Source organism: Lissotriton vulgaris, chromosome 5 (assembly GCF_964263255.1).
Source record: "Lissotriton vulgaris chromosome 5, aLisVul1.2, whole genome shotgun sequence".
NCBI classification, from domain to species: Eukaryota; Metazoa; Chordata; class Amphibia; order Caudata; family Salamandridae; genus Lissotriton; species Lissotriton vulgaris.
Genome location: NC_141693.1, coordinates 1,281,594,099 through 1,281,618,726, shown reverse-complemented (window position 1 = coordinate 1,281,618,726; position 24,628 = coordinate 1,281,594,099).

The following is a 24,628-nucleotide window of genomic DNA, read 5'->3' as shown; positions in this document are numbered from 1 at the left end:
GGCGTATATATATATATATATATATATATATATATATATATATATATATATATATATATATATATATATATATATATATATATATATATATATATATTTATATATATATATACAAACCCAATTCACCCTTCTCAGGGCAAATACTTAGGACGAACTGACGTGCACTAGCTATTTTCCTCTTTTTATTTCATTTTAAGCCTTCCAATAGAAGTTATGGCAAAGCAAACACAGATCAATGCGTTTCGTATCTATGTATTACCTATTATGCATAGGAAATCCGCAACATTCTATTGCCAATAACTTTGGCACCGATTGATGAATCTTTCGAGATTTTTCCAAACTTTGGGCCAGCTCAGTTTTGCTCCTTCCCTAAAAGTGGGGGTGATTCATCAAGCGGGGGCCGAGAAAAAAGGGGGGTCCCAAAATGTGTTTTCCCCATGCAATTTCCCATAGGACCTTTAGCCACAGCTACAGCCCGAACGGCTGAACGGAATTACACCAAATTGGCAAAGAGGTAGTCATCAGTTCAGACTTGTGCCTTTTGCTTAAATGGTGTTAATCTGTTCAGTAGTTCCTGAGAAAATTACGTTTTTTGCAGTGTCCCGGGATGTCCATCCCGCCCTCTCATAGCAAGGAAATCTGTTCTCCCTTTCAAAATCTAAATGAGATTGCTTTTCCACATGGGGAGCTGCAGGTTAGTAGCTCCTGATGTGGAAAAGTAATGCCGGCTCCCAAATGCGTACAAAGTTGTTCACCAAAGGCGCTGGAGTTGCGCACCCTACAGATTATGAGTCGTGCACCTTGGGCGTGCACAACAGGGGGCCGCACTGAGCGATGCGCTGGATGCGCAACTTTTACTTTTTCCGTTAAAAAATAGCCCCTGTCAGTGCTTTCTTATATTCCCGGGGATCGTATCCCCCAGGTCTTATAAAAAATGTTGGGGACCGTGAGGGGAGTCACTATGACGCCACGGTCCTGCCGGCTTCCCTTGTTCTGCATATCCCCTTGCTTTTCCGCAAGGGGATATGCTAACTTGCACCTGGAAAAGCAATCTGCTTTGAATTTTGAAAGTGAGAACAGATTTCACTGCTTTGTCTTTCAAAATGCAAAGTAAGTTTGCTGTGGGAGGGCAGGGAGCCAGTAGCCGGTATACTACAGGAACCCGGGACTGCAGGAACCGGCCCTGGGCGTGGCCGTCCCCAGGGCCCTTGAGGGCACTAGGTGGAGGGCCACGCAGCCTGCCTCCCACAATACACAAATCCCCGGGGTGGTGGTTCTTGGGGTTTTAGGGGGTCGTTGAGGCCCCCACACTTCTAATTTTGTAGGAGGGGGGCCTTGGACGCAAAAGTGCAGCAAGGTAGTTGTAAATCTGGTACACAGTGTTTTGTTTTACTTTGCTTTCCTTTTTGTCTTGTAGAGGATCCAGGGTAAATATATTGGTTTTTGTACAGCCAGTACCTTTCCACCCTACCCCCAAACGGCTTTCTGCCTCTTACCATAGTACCAGTTCATGGAACACTTACGTGAGCACAGAGGTTAGAAGTTGACCACACTATGTTGCTAATGGAAAAAGTTACTGTGCTGGAGTTTTAAAACTTTTCCATAAGAACCTTTAGTCACAGCTATAGACTCTGGTAAAGATCTGGTAAAGAGTTAGCCTCAGAATTATACTTCAAATTATAAATATTATTTCTTTTGGGGACTGCTACCCCCAACCAAAAAAAGTTGTATATACTTTTATTAAAACAACAATAAATAACTGGAAACGTAACTTAAACATAACAATACAATAAATAACTAGAAACATAACTTTAACAAAATAATATAATAAACAAAATGTGATATGGACTCCAATAGAAGTACAGTAGGTAATCTGCAAAACAAAAAAGAAAATTTGTGTTTAAAATTAGATCGATGTGACTAAATGAGGTCAAACATTACAAGTCAAGGTATCACTAGACGATTTTTCTTTATTTTTACGTGTGCAGTGTGCATGATACATTTCACTTGTCTTATAGGCCCGCGTTCAAGAGGGGTCTGTATGGAAGTGCCTACTGCATCAGATTTACATTATAGATCAACAGGTCTTTAAAATGATTTGGAGATGAGACAGAATTAGGTCAGAGATCAAGTCATTTTGCAGGACAAAATTTTTTAGGGCTTATTTACAAGACTGTTGTGCCACTTTTGTGTTACTTTTCTCATGTTGAAAGTGACGCAAAAGTGGGTCAAGGGGGTTGTAAATAAGGTCTTTTAATTCTAATGCATTTAATCGGAGGGATTGTATATGTAGGCCGCTCTGCTTACCTTGTGTAAACACTGTGACCAGCAGAGTTCACAACTTGAACTCAGCTTTGGTTCTACATGTCAGAGTGGACAGTAGCGTCCATAACTTTAAAAGAGAAAGAGAAACGATGTGAGATAAAGTGAGCGAGAGAAAGAGAAAAAAAACTATATTAAAAGTGTGAGAGAGGGAAAGTTATAGATGGAGCAGTTAATACTGGAGAAAATACTAGTAGCTCACCTTTTGCCTCCGTTGTGTGTCCAAGGATGTGCTGCTTCATTGTGCACCCTCCAGTTTAGTGATCTGAAAGATAGTATATAGAGTTAGTAATAGCATAGTACATAAAAATGCCTATATTTTTGGTTTATTTTTTTGTACACACAGGATACTATATTACAATAAGTTCCACTGTAAGGAGGTGTCTGGGCAGTGTTTTTTTCCAAAGTACTATATCCCATGCATTCCCTCTGCCTAGGAGTGAGGTCTCAATATTGGGTATCTAGACTGTTGCACCCCATTGACTCGCAGAGTCAGGAGGTGAGTGTTTTTCTGAGGAAGTCAGAGGCAGATTTAGAAGCTCCTTGCGCTACTTTTCCCATGTTAAAAGTGACACAAAAGTGGCGCAAGGAGCTCGTACATCTGCCCTTCAAACTGTTGTAACTTATCTATTCTCACTGGCCAGAGGTAATTGTACATTCTTAAGCAGTGAAGCTGCTGCCCACTACCCAGTTTCTCCTTTTACTGATGACTTGTCGTTGTTTCGGAAACAAGCTTTTTTGCTCACCTTATGCCATTGGCCTGATTCAAAGAGGGTGCACTACGTGTCGAAGCAGTTTTCTCAGAAGTTGTTAGGATGGCCACGCATCATCACAGACTCCTCGAACGTTGAGATTTAGAGGTGTTGGGGGCGGACGCCAATTTGTGAAACACAACCTGTAAGATAAAAAGGAAGTCAACATTGTGTGTATTTTTTTTAACAAAGGAGAGAGGAAGTGAGAGAGTGACTGCAAGGAATATTCGCAGCTCACCTTTCTGTCACCAGTGTGTTTTTCACCATGTGCCAGGACATAATGCACCCTAAAGCTCTACATCTAAAGATAGTAAAAGAAAGATGTTATGATTGGCAATTGTTACTATCATAATGTGGAGTTGAATAACATCGGCCTTTCACACACGTTCCCTCTCACATTTAAAAGAACTATTTGTATAGTTTATATTCAGGACATTTGACCGATTATAAAAACATTCCAACTATTGGAAAAATAATATATACATGTAATTTGATACATATATTGGACTGTGTTCGTCTAAATCGTTGCATCGCTTTTTTGTATCCATTCTGCTGCACCCCATCAACTCCCTACGATGCGCACCCAGGCCCCACTGCTTTCCTTTTCGTGGACAGGACAATTTCTACATCATGTAGTCCCGATCTGCCACTAAGAAGTCTCACATATGGTGCTGAGTCTTGATATCTCTATGGCTACGACATACTCATGCTCCCATCATCATCATCACAGGTTCTTCACCCGCTCAGTCCTTCCGATACCACTAACTCAGTGACCAAAGAGGCCACGCACATGGTAGTGGGCCCCCCTGTTTGGCAGTTCAGACCTAGATGAGGCGTTTGAACCAGTATGACGGGCCATCACAGCGCTTGGGATGGGAGCAACTCTAAAATGGCGTAGAGCACGTCCGCCCCGTCTTTTTTATTGGTAGGGTCACATGTGTAGGGACGCATGTGCTGGATGGGTGTGGTGTGGGTGTATACCAATCATGAGGGAGTGCGTGTGTGCCGTTTTGACAACTAGACCTGGAACTAAGAAATCACTACAATGGAAATCTGGGCAATGTTGCGTTTTTGTTTGTTCTTGGTAGCGTAAGTGGAGTGGGCTGGCCTGAAGTATGCCAGTGCAAAGAGAGGGTCTGAACCATGTATCCGGAGCTATGGGCGTGGTCCCGTTGTGAGCTATATGAGAAATCAAGTGATTTGGGTGGCAGTTTTGTAGTGCTGACGTCACCCGGGTCTTAAAAGCAAATGTGTTAGTAAAGTTCCACAACTTGGCCAACATGGAAGGTACGGGGTATCACTGACGCTACATTCGTTCATAGTTGCACACATAAAAGATGGTGGACATGACGTATTTCTGTGATTATGAATGTTTATTGCACATTCAGTGGAGTTTTTTAGCTGTAGTAATACAGGGCTGTGAAAGGTTTAAGATCCACTTTTTGGCACATGAAGGGCAGCTAATATATATACTTATGTGGTTATTCAGGTACACTGTAGAATTTGGTGCTGGAAATCAGTGTTCGAGTCTCGGGGTTGCGTCCACATCCTGTTATTGTAGGGTAATGACGTAATCTACGCGTGCCTGAAAATGTACTGTAAATACGGTGCTTATGTAAATTGCTGATATACTTTTGGGTTGATTTTGCGCTATATAAATATGCGTAAAAAAAAGGAGGAATAGCCCACACTGACTGTCACAGGTAAGATGGTTGCATACGCTATTTATAGTACAATATAATGTGGTAGGACCCTGGGACAGCATTTTAGAAACATGATAAATACACAGACACACATAGATAGTTAGAGTGGGTACGGGCACATGTGCTCAACTCCATTTTATTACGTTGTTGGTAACAAGTAGAATAGTAATCATGATATCATACACAGATATTTAATCAAAACGGTGTATGACTTCTGCTGTACAAATGTAGGAGCATTGTATGTGAAATAATACACAGAACATTCTATCATAAAGGATTCATGAGTTGTGGTGCACTGAGGTAGGGGCGGTTTGTGTGCAGCCTGAGATGATGCGTGGTCCAGGCAGACTGCACTGGTAAAAATGTGCTTTGATTATTAAATTTTGCCTTAACAAGGGCATGTGGCGATTATTTACGGTGTACTGAGTTAGTGGTACATCTGGTATTATCGTGTGCTCACCCTGCGATGATGCGTGGTCTGAGCGGGCTGTACTGAAATTATTCACTGTTGTATACTGGACTATATGAACTTTGAGGGGGACAAAAAAAAGTAGCATCAATGGTTATCAATTGCTCTGCAAACTAGGTCTACTAATTGCTCCCCATAACAAATTAAACAATTGCACTTCACTCTGTGCATTCTAACTTTCTCAAATTGTGGATGTATGTCTGGTGGCGATGTTGAAGGTGATACCCCAGAGGTACACTGTATTGCCGGTGGTGGAGGTATATTTTGGCGTAATCTTCTACATTCTTTGTTATCATAGTTCACAGAATGCAACAATTGAAGGTGGTTGCGCATACTAGCAGTGCAACAGCACTATTTTTTTCTGCTTTAAATAAATCGAGGCTGAATTTAATGCAGTCTATAGTGTAGATGAAAAGGTAAATTCAAGTTGTGAACCCTACTGTGCACAGTGTACATGGAAGCTAGTGGTCAGTACAGTTATAGAACAATGCTTTTTTTACTTTTTTGTTTTAACAAAATCTGAATACATACAGTATAATTGACTAGGTCTACTAATTGCTCCCCATAACAAATTAAACAATTGCACTTCACTCTGTGCATTCTAACTTTCTCAAATTGTGGATGTATGTCTGGTGGCGATGTTGAAGGTGATACCCCAGAGGTACACTGTATTGCCGGTGGTGGAGGTATATTTTGGCGTAATCTTCTACATTCTTTGTTATCATAGTTCACAGAATGCAACGATTGAAGGTGGTTGCGCATACTAGCAGTGCAACAGCACTATTTTTTTCTGCTTTAAATAAATCGAGGCTGAATTTAATGCAGTCTATAGTGTAGATGAAAAGGTAAATTCAAGTTGTGAACCCTACTGTGCACAGTGTACATGGAAGCTAGTGGTCAGTACAGTTATAGAACAATGCTTTTTTTACTTTTTTTTAACAAAATCTGAATACATACAGTATAATTGACTCTGCATTAAATAAATCAAGGTTGGATTTCCTACTGTCTGTAGTGTTTATGCAAAGGTGAATTCAAGTTGTAAACCCTGCTGTCTGCAGTGTACATCTTAGGGTGGAGTGCATCATCTGCAATTATGATTGAAGTGGAAGATAGAATATGCATGCAGCGTGCATTTTATTATTGAACTAAATTTATAAGTGATATAAAATAAGTTTTTCTAGGAAGCATAATAAAGGGATATTGTGTAGGGTTTGATAGGTGTTATACTTACTTTGGTTTACACTGAGTTAGTTTTATATAAAACAAGAAGGTTCTGTGGAGCCTGCCATGATGAGTGGTTCAAGCAGGCTGTATTGATAGTAATGTTTTTTGTGTTGTGAATGGTGCCTTAGTAAGGCCACATGATAATCATTTTTGGGGCACTGAGTTACTAGTATCTTTGGTGCTTAGCGTGTACATATTCTGCGATGATGCGTGGTCTGAGGGGAGGAGGGAAAGTAATTGAAGTAATGTGTTTTGTCGATTGGATTCTGCATGAATTCCACTTAAAAGTAATAGTATGCCTCATTGCTGACATAAAACTGACAACACAGTAGTATTTTTCACCCTTAAATAAATCGAGAGTGAATTTTATGTTGTTTGTAGTGCTTAAGCACCACTGGTATGAAGCCGTAAACTCTTTTTGATCGCAGTGTACATTTGAAAACAGAAATCACTGTTTTTTGTGGCATCCTTTGACAAAATAGTCTTTGCCTTACATAAATCAAGGATATTTTGAATGCTGTCCGTAGTGTAGATGGAAAGCTGAATTGAAGTTCTGAACCCTGCTGTCCGCAGAGTACATTTATGGCAATAGTCCACAGAAACATCGACAAATGCTTTTTTGTCACATACGTTAACAAAAGCTGACGACACAGTAGAATTGTCTCTGCCTTAAATAAATCGAGAATGAATTCAATGTTGTCTGTAGTGCTTAACCACTTCTGGTATCAAGTTGTGAACCCTGCTGTCCGCAGTGTACATTTGAAGGCAGTACTTAGTACAAACATTGAGGAATGCTTTTTGTGGCATTCATTAACAAAATTTTCTCAGCCTTACATAAATCAAGGATATCTTGAATGCTGTCCGTAGTGTAGATGGTAAGCTGAATTCAAGTTTTGAACCCTGTTGTACACAGTGTAGATTTAAGGCAGTAGTCGACACAAAGATCGATGAATGCTATTTTGTCACAGTTAACAAAATCTGAGGATAATTGTCTCTGCCTTAAATACTTTGAGACTGAATTAAATGTTGTTTGTAGTGCTTCTCCGCTTCTGATATCAAGTAGTGAACTCTGTTGATCGCAGTGTACATTTGAAGGCAGCACTCTGTACAGACATTGAGGAATGTTTTTTGTGGCATCCATTAACAAAAATTGTCTCTGCCTTACATAAATCAAGGCTAACTTGAATGCTGTCCGGAGTGTAGTGGAGAAGTGTGGCTCAGGGGTTAGAGGTGGCAGACCCGGAAGCTGAGATCGGCCCTGGACCAGGGTTCAATTCCCCGCCTCGGCGGGTCTTGGGCTAAAAATTCCACGGACTCGATAATTCTCGCTCCGGTGCCTTCTCGACTCACGGGTTCACACTCTGCGACTCTGGGCAATAGCTTGCTTAATCTCCACAACGGCCCCTCGCGGTGGGATGCCTGGCTTTCACCTGTGGATACCCTGCCGGGGCTATCTCACAGGGGAATACCAGGACGGGTTCCCTAAGCAAGCGCCGGGACACCCACTGCGGGTAGCTGTGCGCTATATAAGCTCAAATACATTTACATTTACAAAGCTGAATTCAAGTTCTGAACCATGTTGTACGCAGTGTAGATTGAAGGAAGTAGTCGACACAAAGATCAATGAATGGTATTTTGTCACAGTTAACAGAATCTGAGGACATAGTACAATTGTCTCTGCCTTAAATAAAACAAGGCTGGATTCAATGCTGTCAGTAGTGTTGATGCAAAGCTGAATTCAAGTTGTGAACCCTGCTGTCCGCAGTGTAGATTGAAGGCTGTAGTGAGCACAGCTATAGATGAATGCTTTTTGTCACATTCTTTTACAAAATCGGAAGACATAGCATCCATTTGTTTCTACCTTAAATAAAGCAAGGCTGGATTCAACGCTGTCCGTAGTACAGATGAAAATCTGAATTCAAGTTGTGAACGCTTCTGTCTGCAATGGAGATCGAAGGCAGAATTCGATGCAGACATAAGTATGCAGTGTTGTGGTGCTGAGTTCGCAATGGGCCTGTATCGAGACGGCACGCGGTCATGGCGGCAGCCACGTGGCAGGGTGCGAGCCTTTGCTGTGGCAGGGTCTCTTCTCTTTGCAGAAGGGAACCATGCCCAAGGCGTAGCCTAATTATTTGGAGTCTTACGTTGACCTTGTGTACGTTGGAGTAGCCCACTCCGCTTCTGTTTCGAAGGGGGGAGGGGTGAACACAGCTACATTAGCGAAATATTCCCCAGTGTCTGAGATAATATGGTTGCGTCCACTATTCAGTACACTACACATATCAATGGTATATGTACACACTGAAAAGTTTTTGATTTCTATAGTGAATTGTGTATGGTATTTCACCGGTAGTCTTAGAGTTGTGTACATTATTGTTGATGTTCGAGTTCTTTCTCTTATACATACTTGGTTGCCACATCTCTGTAGATTATGATAGTGTACTGTTGAGGAGATATATTATTTTGGAAAGATCCGTAGTACTGTCTTGCACTTACTCTGAGGTAATAGGGTGAGGGGTCCATGTAGATGGTTGTGGTGATCGTAGCACTGGGTATTGTGATTTTGTTGGGTGTGTGTAAGTATAATTAGAAACTCTATCGCATAGTGCTCTTAAAACATGGGTGTGAGTTGAATGTAATTCACACAGTACATATTCGAAGTTCTTACAGTACTTAAATGTTGATGTTAATTTGTTAGTGGTAAGTGGAAATATTGCCTGATTTTTTAGGTAGCATTGCAGATTTGGTTAGTTGTTGAAAATATGGGGAAGTGGTCAACATTATAAGTAGGAATTGTCATTTAAGAAACCTATGAAATTCACTGAAAAAAACATAGGTTTCAGGCAGGTTATAGTTAGGAATTACCATTTAAAAATCCTTAGAAATTCACTGAAAGAAACATAGGTTTTAGGGGTGTTATAGTTAGCTGGACATTTCACTCATACAAAACCATTGAAATTCCTCCGTTATAGTTAGTTGTAATAACTGTAACTCTCGCGCCCGCAATCCACTGGTGATGATGTCACATATTACATCATTCATGCCATGGTCAGTGACATCACTGATAACATCACTGATGCCATCTCAAATGATTGTTTGTACAGCAGCATTTCTCCAAGGCATTCGTTGTGAGTAGAAGTCTAACCAGTGCTTAATTTGTAAAATATTAAGTCCAGGTGCTCAATTTTTTTTAGAATGCCACACCCACTTTTCCTGGCCCCGCCCACTTCATCCATTGGCTCTACCTACTTGCTCTAGTGACTCCACCCGCATCCTCAACTGGCACCACTGAAAGCCCGATGAAAGCCGATCTGACTTTCAGCAAGGAAGGTTTCCTCAAATAAGGTTTTCATATGAGGTTCCCACTGCCCCTGAGGACATTTTTAAAAAAAATCAAATCAAAAGTGCATTTAAAGCACAATTTTTTTAATAAATTAGCTAAAATTATTAACGCATTGAAAAGCGAACAAGGTCGAACATGTACGCCAGGGTGTATATCTTTATCCCATATAATACATGGCCACACCATCACCTTTTGCACAAACCACTTAAAACTTTGGTGCATTTCGCTTTTATATGATAGAGTGAGCATGCTTGCAATCATGAAGAATACAAATAAAATCTCTAGTGCTTTAAAATTATACACACCAAAAACCTGCTGGATGTGTGTTGCATACAGATATTAAAAATACTTCAATGTAAGTCAGTTTAAAAAAAAAGCTTGAGTAGTTTGGAACGTGTAGAAAGTGGAAACATGCAGAAGGAGATTTTAGTGTTTATCTATGAAGTGCAAAAAAAACATACTTTTTCTGCTTGTTTATGTAAATGATTAAACTAAAGCAGTAGCAAGAGATAGCAAAAGCTGTAATCTGCTGCTCTAGATGGACTTGTTGCAGCTAAGGAACAATAAATTGATGTCACAACTTCATTTTTGCCTGGAGCGGAATAAAGATGTATGAATGTAACACACATCTGAGACTATCTCAGGGAAATAGAGGTCCTCATCTTTAGCCCTCTCCTTGTTTACACCAATGAATAAAAGGGAGTCAATGAAAGAAAATATCAGCCTAGGATCACACAAATTGGCTAAGTAGGGAAGCCGGCAGTGATCCCAGGTTTTCAATTTTAACTGCAACTCAGACAACAACTGGTTATGTTTTTCTGATATCAAAGGGTAATGCTGTGTCCAGAAAGACAATAATATAGCGAAGGTGACAAGCAGAATTAATGTTCTTTTAGACTGGCATACAAGTTCTTCATGAAGGGGAGAAACTGAATATTATGTTACCGACTCACAGCATATGGTACAGTTAGGTTGGTGAGCTGTCCTGAATAGCGGCCAATTGGCTCCATAATGTCTGCCACTAGCCACTGCTACCTTTAGCCAGTACAAGGTTTCAAGAGTAGAGCACATTACCATGTGAGACTACTAGTCTCACTTTTTTTAAGATTTCAAGAATGTGTACTGATGGTAGAAGAAGGGCTGCTCCTCCTGTGTCCCCCTCTCACGTGCCCTATACTGGCCAGTACCCTCATTATGAGCTATGCCCCCATGACCACCTCACACTGAAATCAGGCCCTTGCCTCACGTTTCCCTCAAATTTGCCTCCCTTACCCTCCTGTTTGGCCTGTGACCCCCTTGCACAGCTGTCAGCTTCTGCTCAGTCACCCACCAGTCTTGCTCGTACCACCCCCTTCAGTCCCGCTATGCTTTTACCTCCTTGGGCCCCAGTCTAGTTTGTAACTCCTTACACTACAGACTGGCATGTGCCCCGCCCCGTCTTTATGCCCCAGTCTGGCTTGTAGCCTCCAGACACTTAAGTCTGGTGGGTCACTGCTCATTAAAGCTTCCCTTTCTTCGTCAGATTTCTAATAATACCTGTCCCAAAACATCTGACTGACTAAAAACCTGCATTCTTTGATACCTCAGGGATCAGGGTTGAGAAGGCTTAGTTACCCTCACCTGTCCCCATGCAGTAGCAGAAGATATGGGTCTTGCACTCTAAAAAAAAGGCCTTGCCTTAAACCGGAGGGAGCAATATTCACAAGTGATAGGGTAAACCAACTCCTTTTCTAAATAAACCATAATCTGATTATTTCACCAGATTAGTGCAGACTCAGCAGAGGTAAAACATGTTTAAGATAGCTCTGCTTGTTAGAAGCTGTTAGTTTCCCATTGCATTATGGTAGCTGTAGTTCTTTGCATCACACGCCTTTGGGATCCTTTAATTTGTTTCTAGTGCAATGGACATGAGGATGTGCACTACTGCAGAGCTGGCAGTCAACCATACAATTGTGATGTATTTGAGAGTGCACTGCTCAAGTGCACAACGCTGCTTTCATGTGAAAGCAGTGTCGTTATTGGGTGGGGTTGGGAGCAGAGGAGCACTGAGGGGGCGTCCGGCAGCGGCAGATTATTATTAAGTAATTTTATGTTTTTTTTTTATTACTCCCCACCTCCCATGCACACCCCCACTGCCTCACCAAGTGATTTGCCGCTACAGGTGCCACTCAAGGCAAAATAAACCTTTCTTTAAAGTTAAAAGCCAGCAGCAGTGGAGGAAGAACTGTAGTCGTGGACCCCACACTATAAAATGCTATTTAACATAAATAGCCATTTCAATGCTACGTGGGGTAGACAATCTAGATTGCAAGGGATGAACTGGGAAGAGAGAACACATTCTATTAATCTTCAAAGCTAAAAAGGACACTTTTCTCTACACTGCAAAAACACATGTTAATTCAGCACTGAATATGCCTCACTTTCATATTTTTCATGTGCCATGTTTTTAACTTGCACCAAAATGTGCGTGTCAATTTAAAATGCAGTCTGTCTGAAGCACAAAAATAAACAATGCCTGGCTCCAGATGGAATCTGCTCCGTCACGACCGCAGTCAGGGAGCGAGCGTAGATGTAGATTGGTCAAATGGGAGTGGCTTAATCTGGAATTAGCTGAGAGATCCTCAGTGATGTGAGATAGGCTACGAATATCAAACTTAAGTTGTTGAAGGCAGAGTGCAATCTCATTCAGACGGTCTTCCAATGAGGTGTGTGAATGGGGATGTGAGGCAAGGTCCCGGGGACCCTGCGGCTGAGGATAGCTAGTGGGGGAAGGGACAAGAGGATGTTGGAGTTTAGCTTCACCGAGTCACACACACACTGCCTCGTGGTAGGCCTCTACTGGACTTTCCACCTGCTCACCTTAGGCTGACCACGTTGTGTCCCTTAGTTCGGCCTCACCACCAGCCCAGCCTTGATATTGCCTGGCCCACTGCAGTGGGTCTTAATTTAGGGATTTCTTGACACCTCGCTCCGCTGGGTCGCAGTCCCTGATATTTTCACCTCTCCATGGGCTTGTACGATGTGCTGCAGTTCCGGTCCCAGTGCTCACTTTTTTGTTATCGCATGCATTGTAGGGGGGGACTTTAGGGCCGTAGTTCACAATCTCCCCATGCCGGTATGCCCAACAGGCCAACAATCCTGACCGGGGTAGTGCCACCGCAGCGCTCTCCCAGCAGCGGAAGCAGCTTCTAACCCAAGCCCCAGGGCGCACGCAGAGCAGCAGTAATTAAGGGCGGCAGCCGGTGCTAAAGCACAGCGGCTGGTGAAACTCGGTCCCCGGACCTCAGGGGCACTCCTGGCAGCTTCTTACCAGACCTCGGATGTAGTCTCCAGCGTACACACCACACGCAGGTAGGCACCCGATCCGTCTCGATAGTCGGTGATGTGAGGCCGTTGCCTCAGGATCTCGCCACAGCAGTCCCCGCACGTCCAAGGGTGGGCCACGCATCCTCCCCTGGGCACCGACATGCCCGAACAACGGTTTGGCAGCCCTTCGCATCGGCTACCTTAGCCTCCACTAGTAGGCACTCATCTATGGTCACTCAGTTTCCCTTACGTGGGGCTATTCACGCCCGCTCCGGAGCTGCGGTGTTGACACAGCAGGCTCAGTTCTTCCGACTGCATAGGCAGGCTGGGGGCTCCGCCTGGATTACAGCCGATTGCACAGGCGCTCAACAATTTTCTGCACTGCAGCCGGTTTCTGCCTCTATGGCAAGTGCAAGCCTTTCAGCCAGAGCAGTTTTAGGCTCCCATTACGTTAAGATTGTAAAGGACTGTTTTCCGGCCGGCAGAGCCTCTCAAAGAGTGGCCCTCTTGCTGCTCGGCTGGCCACGCCCCTCCGGAGCACCCCAAGTTCAAAGTGAAGTCACCAGAGACTTTAATGGTGCTGTTATATGGTTTGCAGAGATGTTAAGTGGTTAGTGATCAGATAAATTTTTCCATGCTTATATTTATATCCCAAATGCAGATTTACATTCAGAATTATTAGTTATGAGAAATGTAACAGCGTTGTCTTCAATTTTAACACCACCTCCAATATCTTCAGAATGTCAGTAAATATTTCTGTAATATACATTTGCAACTTAGCCAAAGCAAAATTTGTTAATCTACTAGCAGTTCTTGCCCTTTGATGATAACTTAAAAGCTGGGGATGCAAAGCTTTCCTACTAGGCTAAGGCTTGGCTCACTGTTTCTTGAAGGTTTATGACATTAAAAGTGGAAATATATGCAATTTCACCAATTCGTGTACCATGAACATATGCTTATGTGACATACTTTTTTGTAATTAATACCTGATAGCTAGGGCTCTTGTTTAAAAATAGGTGAATGCCATTGGAGAAACATAGCTCTTTTCATGAGCTCGTACTTATGCAAAACTCCTGCTAACCTATGCAAATATGCCAAATGCTTTTTTTGGAGCTTTTTGCTTACGTTGCATCGGCGATGGCCCTCCATTATGTAGTTAACATAATTTCCTACTTCTATGGTATGAATACAAGTTTAAGGACACATAGACGTTCCCAGTACTTGGGTAGAATTTTTTTACTGACTCATGATGGACAGAGTTGTGAGGAATTAAGATTGTTCAATGCTGTGCTGGCTGGGAAACAAGCACTTATCTCCTCTTATGCACCAAAATGTTTGCTTGAGAATAGTAAATATGCATCCTCTTCAGTAATCGTTGCTAATCAAGGGCCATATTTACAAGGGCTTTATCTCCGCTTTTTTGGCTTACAAAGCCAAAATAGTGGAGATAAACCAGCGCCCTATTTACAAGAGGGTGCTAACATGCATAATCGCATGTTAACACCCTTTTCCCAATGCCTCCATTGCAAATATCACTAATGTTTACATCGCGATATTTAAAAGGCAGCTCACATGATTTTAGCACACATTAGGTTTTGGCGAAAACAGCAGTTTTCACCAAAATCTAACGTCTGCTAAAATCCTCACTTAGCCGTCTCTAATATAGGGGGTGGATTATGCTGATACAACCCTATGGGTTGTATCAGCAAGGTTATCGCCCTTCTGCAGGGAACATCGCTGGAAAACCAGCGATGTTCCCTGCAAAAGGGCGATATCCTCGCTATCTCTGGAATTTGTATTGCCCTGGAGTAACCGTTGTTAATTACGCGCTACCAGGGCGATAAATACCAGAGATAGCCTGCGATGATATAATTATCGCTAAGCCCGGCCAGCAATAATTATCGCTGGCCGTTGCTAATATGTCCCCAAGTACTTTCTTGTGTTCCTCTAGGAAACAAGGATTTAAATAGGATGCTAGTAGAAGAGTTATTGATTAAATTGAATCGTTAACCAGCTTTTAACAATTTCAGAATATTTCTATTTAATATATCAAAGCACCCTTTCGAAATATAGGGCCCGATTCTCTAAGGCAACATTTCCTATGGAGTAAGTCTACACGTTTTCCGTGTTCACAAACTTAGGGCCTAATTTACAAGGCCATTGCGCTGCCGGCGCATCACTTTTTTTGACGCACCGGCGGTGCCGTGTGCCTGCCCATAATTAACAGGCCACATAAAGTCACCCTGTGTGACTTGTCATGGCCTTGTAAATATCGACCCCTTTCACGCATAAATGTGCTTGAAAGGGGTGTTCCATGGGTGTTGCTGTGGGTATTCCCACACAACATCCATGAAACCTGACACATTCCCAGACTGACAAAGTTTTGTAAAGCTGGGAATATGTCAGAATTAAGCATGAGCGAATTTTGCGGATCTCGCGTTCGCGAATTTTGCGGATTTGCGGATTCGCAATCCGCAAAATCCGCGAATTCCCGCGAATTTGCGGATTTTTTTTTTGTGTTCGCCCGTGTTTCTGCCAGTTCGCGAGGGTTTTTACAATTTCGCAATTTGCGAACTTACCTGTCGGGTCGCAAGTTTTGCGAACTTGTTGTTTCTACGTGTCCAGCCTGTTTGGGACACTCTTCTCTGTCACCACTGCCACTCTCTGACTACTCATGCCACCCTCTGGCCCACCCATGCCACCCTCTGTTTCATCACCACACCCTCTGGTTGTCCAGTGTACATTATTTTCGGCAAAGCAAAGCACACCTTCCCTGCCTCAAGTGACCTGAATTAATTTGGGGCTGATTAATGTGTCACAGAATATTTTTTTAGCTGGCACCTGCTTCCTTAGTGCGCCCTGATTAGTGATCTTTTGCACTTGCTAAGTGCTTTCATTGTTGCAAAATTAGTTACAACACCTGCCCTGCCCCAACTGACAATAATGAATTAGGGGCTGATTAATGGATTTTAACTTCCAGCCTGGCTCCTGCTTGTCTCCCTTAGCTGTAATTCAGGACCTTTGTGGCATATGTGTAACTATTCTGAGGTTCAGAGCAGGGTCACATAATAGTTTCAACTGGCAACTGAACTCTGGAGGGGCCCCTCAGGAAGCACTACAGGAAATGGCTACTAATGATGAGCCTGAACTTTTGAACCTGGTAAGTAGTTACTTTCAGTTTTGCTAAGATCGTATTTCTGCAATTTTGCACTTATTCGCGGGGCGCGAACTCACGCGAACAGTGCGAGCAGTGCGAGCAAAATCCGCTGCTCGCGGATTTGCGGATTTTGCGGGAGATTCGCGAATCTCGCGGATTGCGGATTTCCCGAAAATCCGCAAAATCCGCGAGCGGAACGGATTTTCCGCCCATGCCTAGTCAGAATCCTACAGCTCCCAAGGGGAGGCATAGGAGTGGCACAACGAGGATAAACACTTTTATTTCTCCAGTTTTTTTTCCTGTTTCTGTGCATGCTGCATTTTGAGATCACAATAATTTGAAATCCGTTTGAGCTCACTTCATCTGCACTGTACATGTTATTTCCCTGACCATAACAAGCCCGAACAGGAGAGCCCACTACACTCATACTGAACTCTCTGAAGTACATGCTGCATTCGGAAGCACAAGTCAAAAATGTCTGCACTGGGCTTAGATGCATTACATTTATAGACACATTGCATTTCTAGAGGGTACAAGAACACATTTATATCGTAGTTGGTTTTCAGTTGTGTGTATAGAGATTGAAAGACTGGTGACAAAAAAAACATCAATCCGTAGGCAAAAACTATTGTATTGCCATTCAGTTTTTATATCGCTAAACAAAAAGATGATGGATGGAAACTGGGTAAGGGCTCTGCTTATAACATATGCTGTGCTGTTAATATGCTTTCTTTGGCTGCCTAACTCTATGTGGATCGTATATTCCAAAGCAATGCGCTACTCTGGTCTCTCTAATGTGCTTATATTTTTGAAAATGCTAATAAACACATTTAAACATAAGATGATGGATGGAATGCTGAACAATGGACCTACCTGGCCTGACAGTTCCCATGACGAGCAGGGCCAAGACGGATTTGCATATGGCTGGGTCCAAGCTGGGGTGGCATGGGTAGCAAATAAATGATGGATTAAACCCAGATCTGTGACTGGGGTGAGTGTTTGACAATGTTCAGCATTCGTCCATCATCTTTTTGTGCTGCAACAGGTTTTATATCCCCATCAAAAACAGCACCTGGGTATCTAATGAGTATGTGCGAGGGGTGAGCTGCGGAAGGTCTGGCATTTATACTGCTGGTGATGCAAACTTCCCATCTTCTGTCATGCCCTCGGGCATCTGTGTTCCAACATCTGAAGTTAAAGCTGGATTAAAAATAAGGAGGGTTCCTATTTGCTACTGGTAAGGCCTGAAAAGCGGCAAGGACCTTGGGAAGGTTACTATCATTATGTGTCAGATTCCAAACATGCTTGTTCAAGCTCCTCGTCCACGTACAAACACAAATCCACACTAGCGCAAATCCCATCTCATCTACAACCCACTAGTCACTTCAAAAAGCCTCCACCTGCAGCAGATGTCCATCTCATACTCAGTCATTCTCATGATTCAGCCAAGCATACAGTGAACATTTCCTCGAGGCATACATAGAAACACAATCTTGGAAGAGGACATGAAGGAATGTGTGACACTGTCCCATCTTCACACTCTCCCAAACAGTCGCATTCCACCAGATGTACATACCGAGGGAAATGTGACCTCAGAACAACCTATAGATATCATCCTAAAGACACGCATCACCCACACCATTAGCCGCTTCCTCACAGAACTTCTCATCACTAGTAAAATACAATCCAACATACTGAACATTTAACAGTATTTCTCTGAAGCTACCCAGATCCTTGGCAACCCTCACAGTCTGAAATCCCCTTCACATCATACTTCAACTGCATGCGCTAATAGAGCTGTATTGAACAGACCACCTCACCAAACAATTCACCCTTGATCACACACCAATCATTAATTATAAAATGTTTAAATCCAGGATAACAAAAGCTTTACTCATTAATGATTCCCTATCAACACATTTCTGAAAAGAACTACAATGTATCGTACTGTCAGCATCTTACTTCCTAAGTATATCATACATCTTATGATGAGAGGTATGACAGACTCATTTATATATCATAAGCGTATGAATGTGTAAGTGATGATAAAGAGTCCAATTGTGGTGTCGTTTTAGAACAATGACTCATATTTGTGGGGTACATTGGAGCTACTTTTGTACACTATGCATGATGATCCAACATTGATGGTCCAGGAAAAATAAAGATGGTCCCATAAAACTTAAAGACCTGGATCAGACTAAGATGAGTAAATATGACAAAGGCAAATGCAGCACTGGAAACAACTCTGCAATGCAGCGTGCGCAAGGTAAATAGTTGTATTTATTTACTTACTTTACTCCGTTCTTTCAAATGTCTAAGTCTACTACCCCCTCACCCCGTCCCTCCCCCGCCCCATCACACTGTCCGCAGCACTCCCTCTGCAAGCCGCCACTGTCTAAGTATCTCAACTTTCTTTTCATCCCTTCCATCGCACGTGCTGTCTCTTGGCACACAAGCCAATTAATTTACTTCTGTCTAGCTTCAATTCTTTAATTCCACTATGGCCCAATTTAATTTGTGTCTAATTCCATCTGCGCAGCAAATCATGACTAACTAGCCTTAATACACACACACTGCTTGATCAGTCAGTGGTATGCGACTCCACACAACAGTCAACATGGGCCCCCCTTGGAATATCCAGCCCAAACTGATTTTCCTTCCCCTATCTGACCGATCAGACTCCGTTTCTTTGTGCTGTTCTGACTGTCCAGCAGGCTCCCGAGGTTTTTGTATCTAACATATCATGTGCATTTGTAAAGCGCCACTCAACCAAGGGTATGTTGGTGTTGAACAACAGATGTTTATTGTTACCTAACTCAATGGTGCTTATTTTATCAACCTCAGAAGGATGAAAGCCTGAGTGGACCCGCCAGGATTTCAACCTGTAACCATGAGGTCGAACAGCGGCCCCCACAATGAAGTCATTACTCTACTAAGCCACCAGACCCGAATTAGCCGAATTATTTCACTAAGCCATTAGATCCGCAAGGCTGTCAGAAGCCTGTTTCTCCTCTCTAGAAATACAAACTACTAAAGTGGCATGCCTTACTCCTTTTATCTATGGAACTGAAATGCTCAAATACTCACACCAAAGTCCAGCCTCACAGTGCAGACTGACTGACAGGATAGCTCACACATCTCTAAGGCTAAGCTGCTCCACTCTACTTTCTTGCACCCACATAGGCGCTTTGACACCGTGTACTTTATGCCTGATTCTCTCATGCTACCCATTCAGGTAGACAGACTGACATACTTTTCAGCTCCTGAAACGCAAGAACAAGCACACGTGCAAGAATCTGACAAGTAATGAAAATGTAAAAAATCTGTTTCATCTTCCCTTCCATGCACCCAAGGGCTTGATCAATGCAATAACAATGAGAAGGACTGATTATTGTCATACTGTCCTCATTGGGTAACCCGATTATTAATTTGCGCCCTTCACATGCTCATTTAACTATGCTATATACACACCCTCTTTAAAATTTCCAGTGTGATACCCACCCCTCAGCCACTACACAAAGTTCGATGACCTGAGCAGAAAATAGTTCACAATAAGGTAATGAATATTCTCTTTCATAACTCACCAACCTGCTTTCATGCTCCTCCTTTGTAAAAACAAACTATGTTCTGTCAAGTGCAAGGCGCTCCTCGTTGCACAAGTAACCAACTATCAAATGCCCTGAGGGGTTCCCCTCCTTTCCAGCATTCTAAAAACAACCTTTTCCAACTGGAGCAGCTGGCTAGGCATTAAGGGCCAGATGTAGGTAAATCCCATTTACCGATTTTGAAATACCGAATCCTACCGATTTGGTATTTCAAAATCGGTAAATGGTATGTAGGTCCCAACATCTGGATTTGATACCGAATCCTTAGCAATTCTTTAATTACCGATTCGGTAAATACCGAATCGGTAATGCCCATTCATTCCTATGGGCTTTGAAGCCCATAGGAATGATTAGGCATTACCGATTCGGTATTTACCGAATCGGTAATTAAAGAATTCACAAGGGTGCAGGGGGTGTCACTTTGACACCCTCTGGCACCCCCAAAACAGGCACAGGTGCCATGTGGCAGGCATACCTGCCCTAAGGGCAGGTCTGCCTGTCACATGACATAGGTGTGCATGCACACATGTGCATGCACACCGGAATCGGTATTTTACCATGGATTTGTATTCCATGGTAAAATACTGATTCTGTAAGCCATGTGCAGAAGGTACATTGCCTACCTACATTGCATTTTCGGTAATTTTACCGAATCGGTAAATGTTACCGAATCGGTAATTATTTTACCGATTCGGAACATATTACCGAATCGGTAAATTTACCGATTCGGTAATGATACTGATTCGGTAAAATTACCGAAAATGTGCCCCTACATCTCGGTAGCCCTTTACCGATCGGAAACGGTCGAAAATCAGTATTTTTGGCCGATTCGGATCGGTAAAGGGCTACCTACATCGGGCCGTAAATGTGCACATGTAACACATTCTATGTTTTGTATTACTTTGCCTTTGTCTTACGGCTCTTAACATCACTCAGTGATCACGGTTTCCCCCACTGCTAAACGTGTTTGGAATCGTGGTCCCAGGCAGAGCTTTTGCGACTGCACCAGCATTTATAGATGGGATGCTATTGTTTTTGCTGCACAATTATTAATTAACCATAGGAGTAAATAAATCACAGAAAAATTAGAAGAGGCTGGAAAACAAAACGCGCATGGTGTATCATAGCTCTGATAAATGGCTGAGTGTATTTAGGTAGGCATGGGAGAAGAACTGCTGCATTCCACTCTTTAAATTGTTTGCATCACGTACTGGGAGATATTGAATTAACCTGGCAGATGTCCCAATTTATTAATGAAACATTGAAAGCTAAATTAGGCAGCACAAATTTGGAATTGGTAATGGTTCTAGCATGTTTCATGTCAAAACTGGATAGCTTGTTTCACTATAATGAGAAAAGCAAACATAGTTTCACCGACATATCTTGCCCACAAGGAGGATTAGAATGTATTTCTAGCAAGTAGTAGGAAACACTTTTCTTATTGCTTTTTCACAAAAATAACCATCGGCTTTTTAATAGTCCCACTGATTCTTCTGCACACTTTAATTGTCTCCACATTCCACACGACATGCATTCATACACTTTTAATTCATGGGCATCAATATAATGCAGTCAGAGATAGCAGCTGTTACTGCCCATAGCTTACACTGCTTAACCTTCCCATAGCTCCTGGGCAGCAAAGAGGAGTCACATGATTAGCTATTGGTAAGGATAGGGGTCAACGCTGTTATCTCACTAAGGGGGTCATTATGATGGCGGACGGACCTGCCTCCGTCCGCCACCACAGAGGTGGAGGGACCGTCCGCAGGGGCAGCGGCGGTCCCTCCGCGCGAATTAGGATGTGACCGCCACCCTGGCGGTCACATCCTGTATTTTTAACATTGCGGAGGGTGCTGCTTGAAGCAGCACCCGCCGCAATGCTAAAAATACATGCAGTGCATTTGCATTCACAAAGCGGCAGGCACTGTGCGGTGCCTGCCGCTATGTGCAAGCAAATGCAGGGGGGTACCATAGGTACCCCCCATGTGCACCCCCCACCCCGTGACACCCTGGGGGCCCGCAACGGGCCCCAAACAGAAAAGACCACATGCTTTTCAACGGCGGAAAAGCCGCTGTGGAAAAGCATGTTTCCCCATGCATCCTAATATTGCTGGCGGTGTCTGATAGACACCGCCACCATATTAGAGCTTTTCCGCCGCAGGACCGCGGCGGAAAAGCTGCGTACAGTCTTCCCGACCCCCCTGCCATCCTAATCTGGCGGGGGTCTTTTCTATCACCGCAGCGGTAAATCCGCATCCTCTGGGCCGGCGGTGGCTTCTGCTGGCCCGGAGGATGCGGATTCCCCACAATCCTAATCGGCCCCTAAGTGTCAAAGGAGGAAAGGTACAAAAAGGTACAAAGAGTGACAAAAAGTGGAGCATTTGCATCCTTCACTAGTGCGGTTGATGTGCTTCTATGCTGCAGTGCTTAAAACTGTAAACGTGGTGCCCTTGTCCTTTTGTATGCAATTTGCTGCCCACTTGTCAGTGATAAGTTAAGGCTACAATGAGAAGAGTGGCTGGTAATGTGTTGAATCTGACATCTGGCTTCATGACTCTGCACCCTTTACTAATGCTAACAAGTGATAAAGGGCCTGTGCTCTCCTTTAAAGACGATGAAACTGCTTCACACCCAATGGCACATTTAATATCTTCTACGTCCCTTGTACAATGGTAATACATGTGTCCAGGGCAAGCAAATAAGATATTACTAGTGGACCTGCTCACTGATTGTGCCACCCACTTAAGTAGTGCGTTGAAACAAGCCTGCATGCTATTGCAGGGCCTTTGTGTGCAGTTTAAACTGCTATTTCAACCTGGCAAAGTAAACCTTTTGCCACATCGAAACCTTCCTTTTTAATGCATAGACGTCAACCCTAGGATAGGCTCTGAACAGCCCAGAGGGCAGGGTGCAGTATATTATAGGTTTGACATGTACTTTTAACTTTTACATGCCCTGGTAGTGAAAAACTGTAAGGCCTCCATCTCCTAAAGGATAACACGGGTTACCTTATTAAATTTAATAAGTGATAACTTTCAATTGGGAGCAGATAGAAAGTTCACGTTTGTAATTAAAGCCCTCTTTAATTAAAAAGTTAGATTTGTAATCACAGTTCTGAAAATACCACTTTTAGAAAGTTGCAGTTTTCTTCTCCTAACCACTTTGTGCCTGACGCCTGTTCCTGAGTCACATGATTATGTGTAGCTGGCAGTAGGTCTTTGTGTATTAAGCGTACACAGTGACACAAAAGGAATCTAGCTTTTGGCAGGATGGGCCAATCTGAGCTGATGAGGGTGTGGTGTTATCACCTACCACATTTGCACACTCAAAGGCTGTGCATGAGCACACTTACAAAGGATTTGACACTTGTCTTTAGGGCAGGGAGGAAGGGGATGCCCAACAACTCGGGGGTGTGTATGTTTCTAAAAAATTCTCCTACTTCAAAGGGGGCACCAGGTACACATATTAGACCCTTACTGTACCTTGCCACACACATTAAAATGTCCGACTACCTATTGTAGCAAATCACTGTTGTTTGATTACAATGTTTGAATCTCTCTCTCTCTCTCCATCTAGACACACACACAAACACTCACACACAAACAAAAAGACAACTGATGTAGGATTGTATTTTGCTGGAGTGGGGGACACATCCTTACCCCTGACCCACCACACACACCATGGACCATGTATAATAGTCTTGTTCAAACCCCTTCACTTCCCTTATCACCCATACGGCATTCTAGTTGTATTCTGTACAGTGACATAGCAATGTTGTTGTGGACTCTTATGCAAAAAAAAGCCCCCAGCAGTTCAATACCTCATATACAGAGACATCCACATTGACATAACTCCCAAAACCCCCATGTATATTCCAAAATAGGAAAGGTAAAAAGAGTTTATTGCATGAGGTGCATCATTTAGGTCAGCATATTCGCTTAAAGAGGATGTACACTTTTCTTGTGGTCAGAGTATGTTTATCAACATTTTCCATCAGCTATGACATTAGTAAACCTGGTCTTGGTCTTGGAATTTCTCCCTGCTGCCTTTTAATTTTGCTAATTCATTGGTTTCCACACTCTGATAATAAATTGTAAATACCAGGCAGGGCTACCATTTTTAACACAAGCAACTGGCAGCTGCCATTCTTGGAAAGATTTAAACAGATGATTGTTGTATTTCCTGAAGCTAACAACTCGCTCTTGCTTCTTTTCCAACTTCCACAACACTACCTCACAAAGCCAATTACTAATAAGCAACACTATTGATCAAGGACAAAAATCATCTAAAAAAATAAGCTGTGTTCCAACCCCACACCATCTTCCCAACAATTCACTTTAAAATACTCCCTAGAGGGCTGATCCATTTAATGATTGACAACAGCTCTTGAAACAGACTTCCTATAGAGCATCACAGCCCATCCAACCTGCTCCTGTTCAGAGAACAACTCAAGGATCTCCTGCCAACACCCAATCTACCAATATGTGATATTGCTACTCAAAACACACTAGTTTCCCCAACCCCCCGACTTATTGATCATCAGCCCAAAACTAAGACCAACCTCTTTCTCCAACCTACTGTCCTGCAGAAACAATCCAAGGTGTCTTCCACAAATGTTTCTAAATCGATAAGACAAAGACAAACAGTCACAAACATATCTTTACACAATGTGCAGCTTCTTCTTCCAGGGTGTCTGAGAGACTGACAGATAGACACATGTTCCCTGTGGAGTCAATCTCAGCACTTC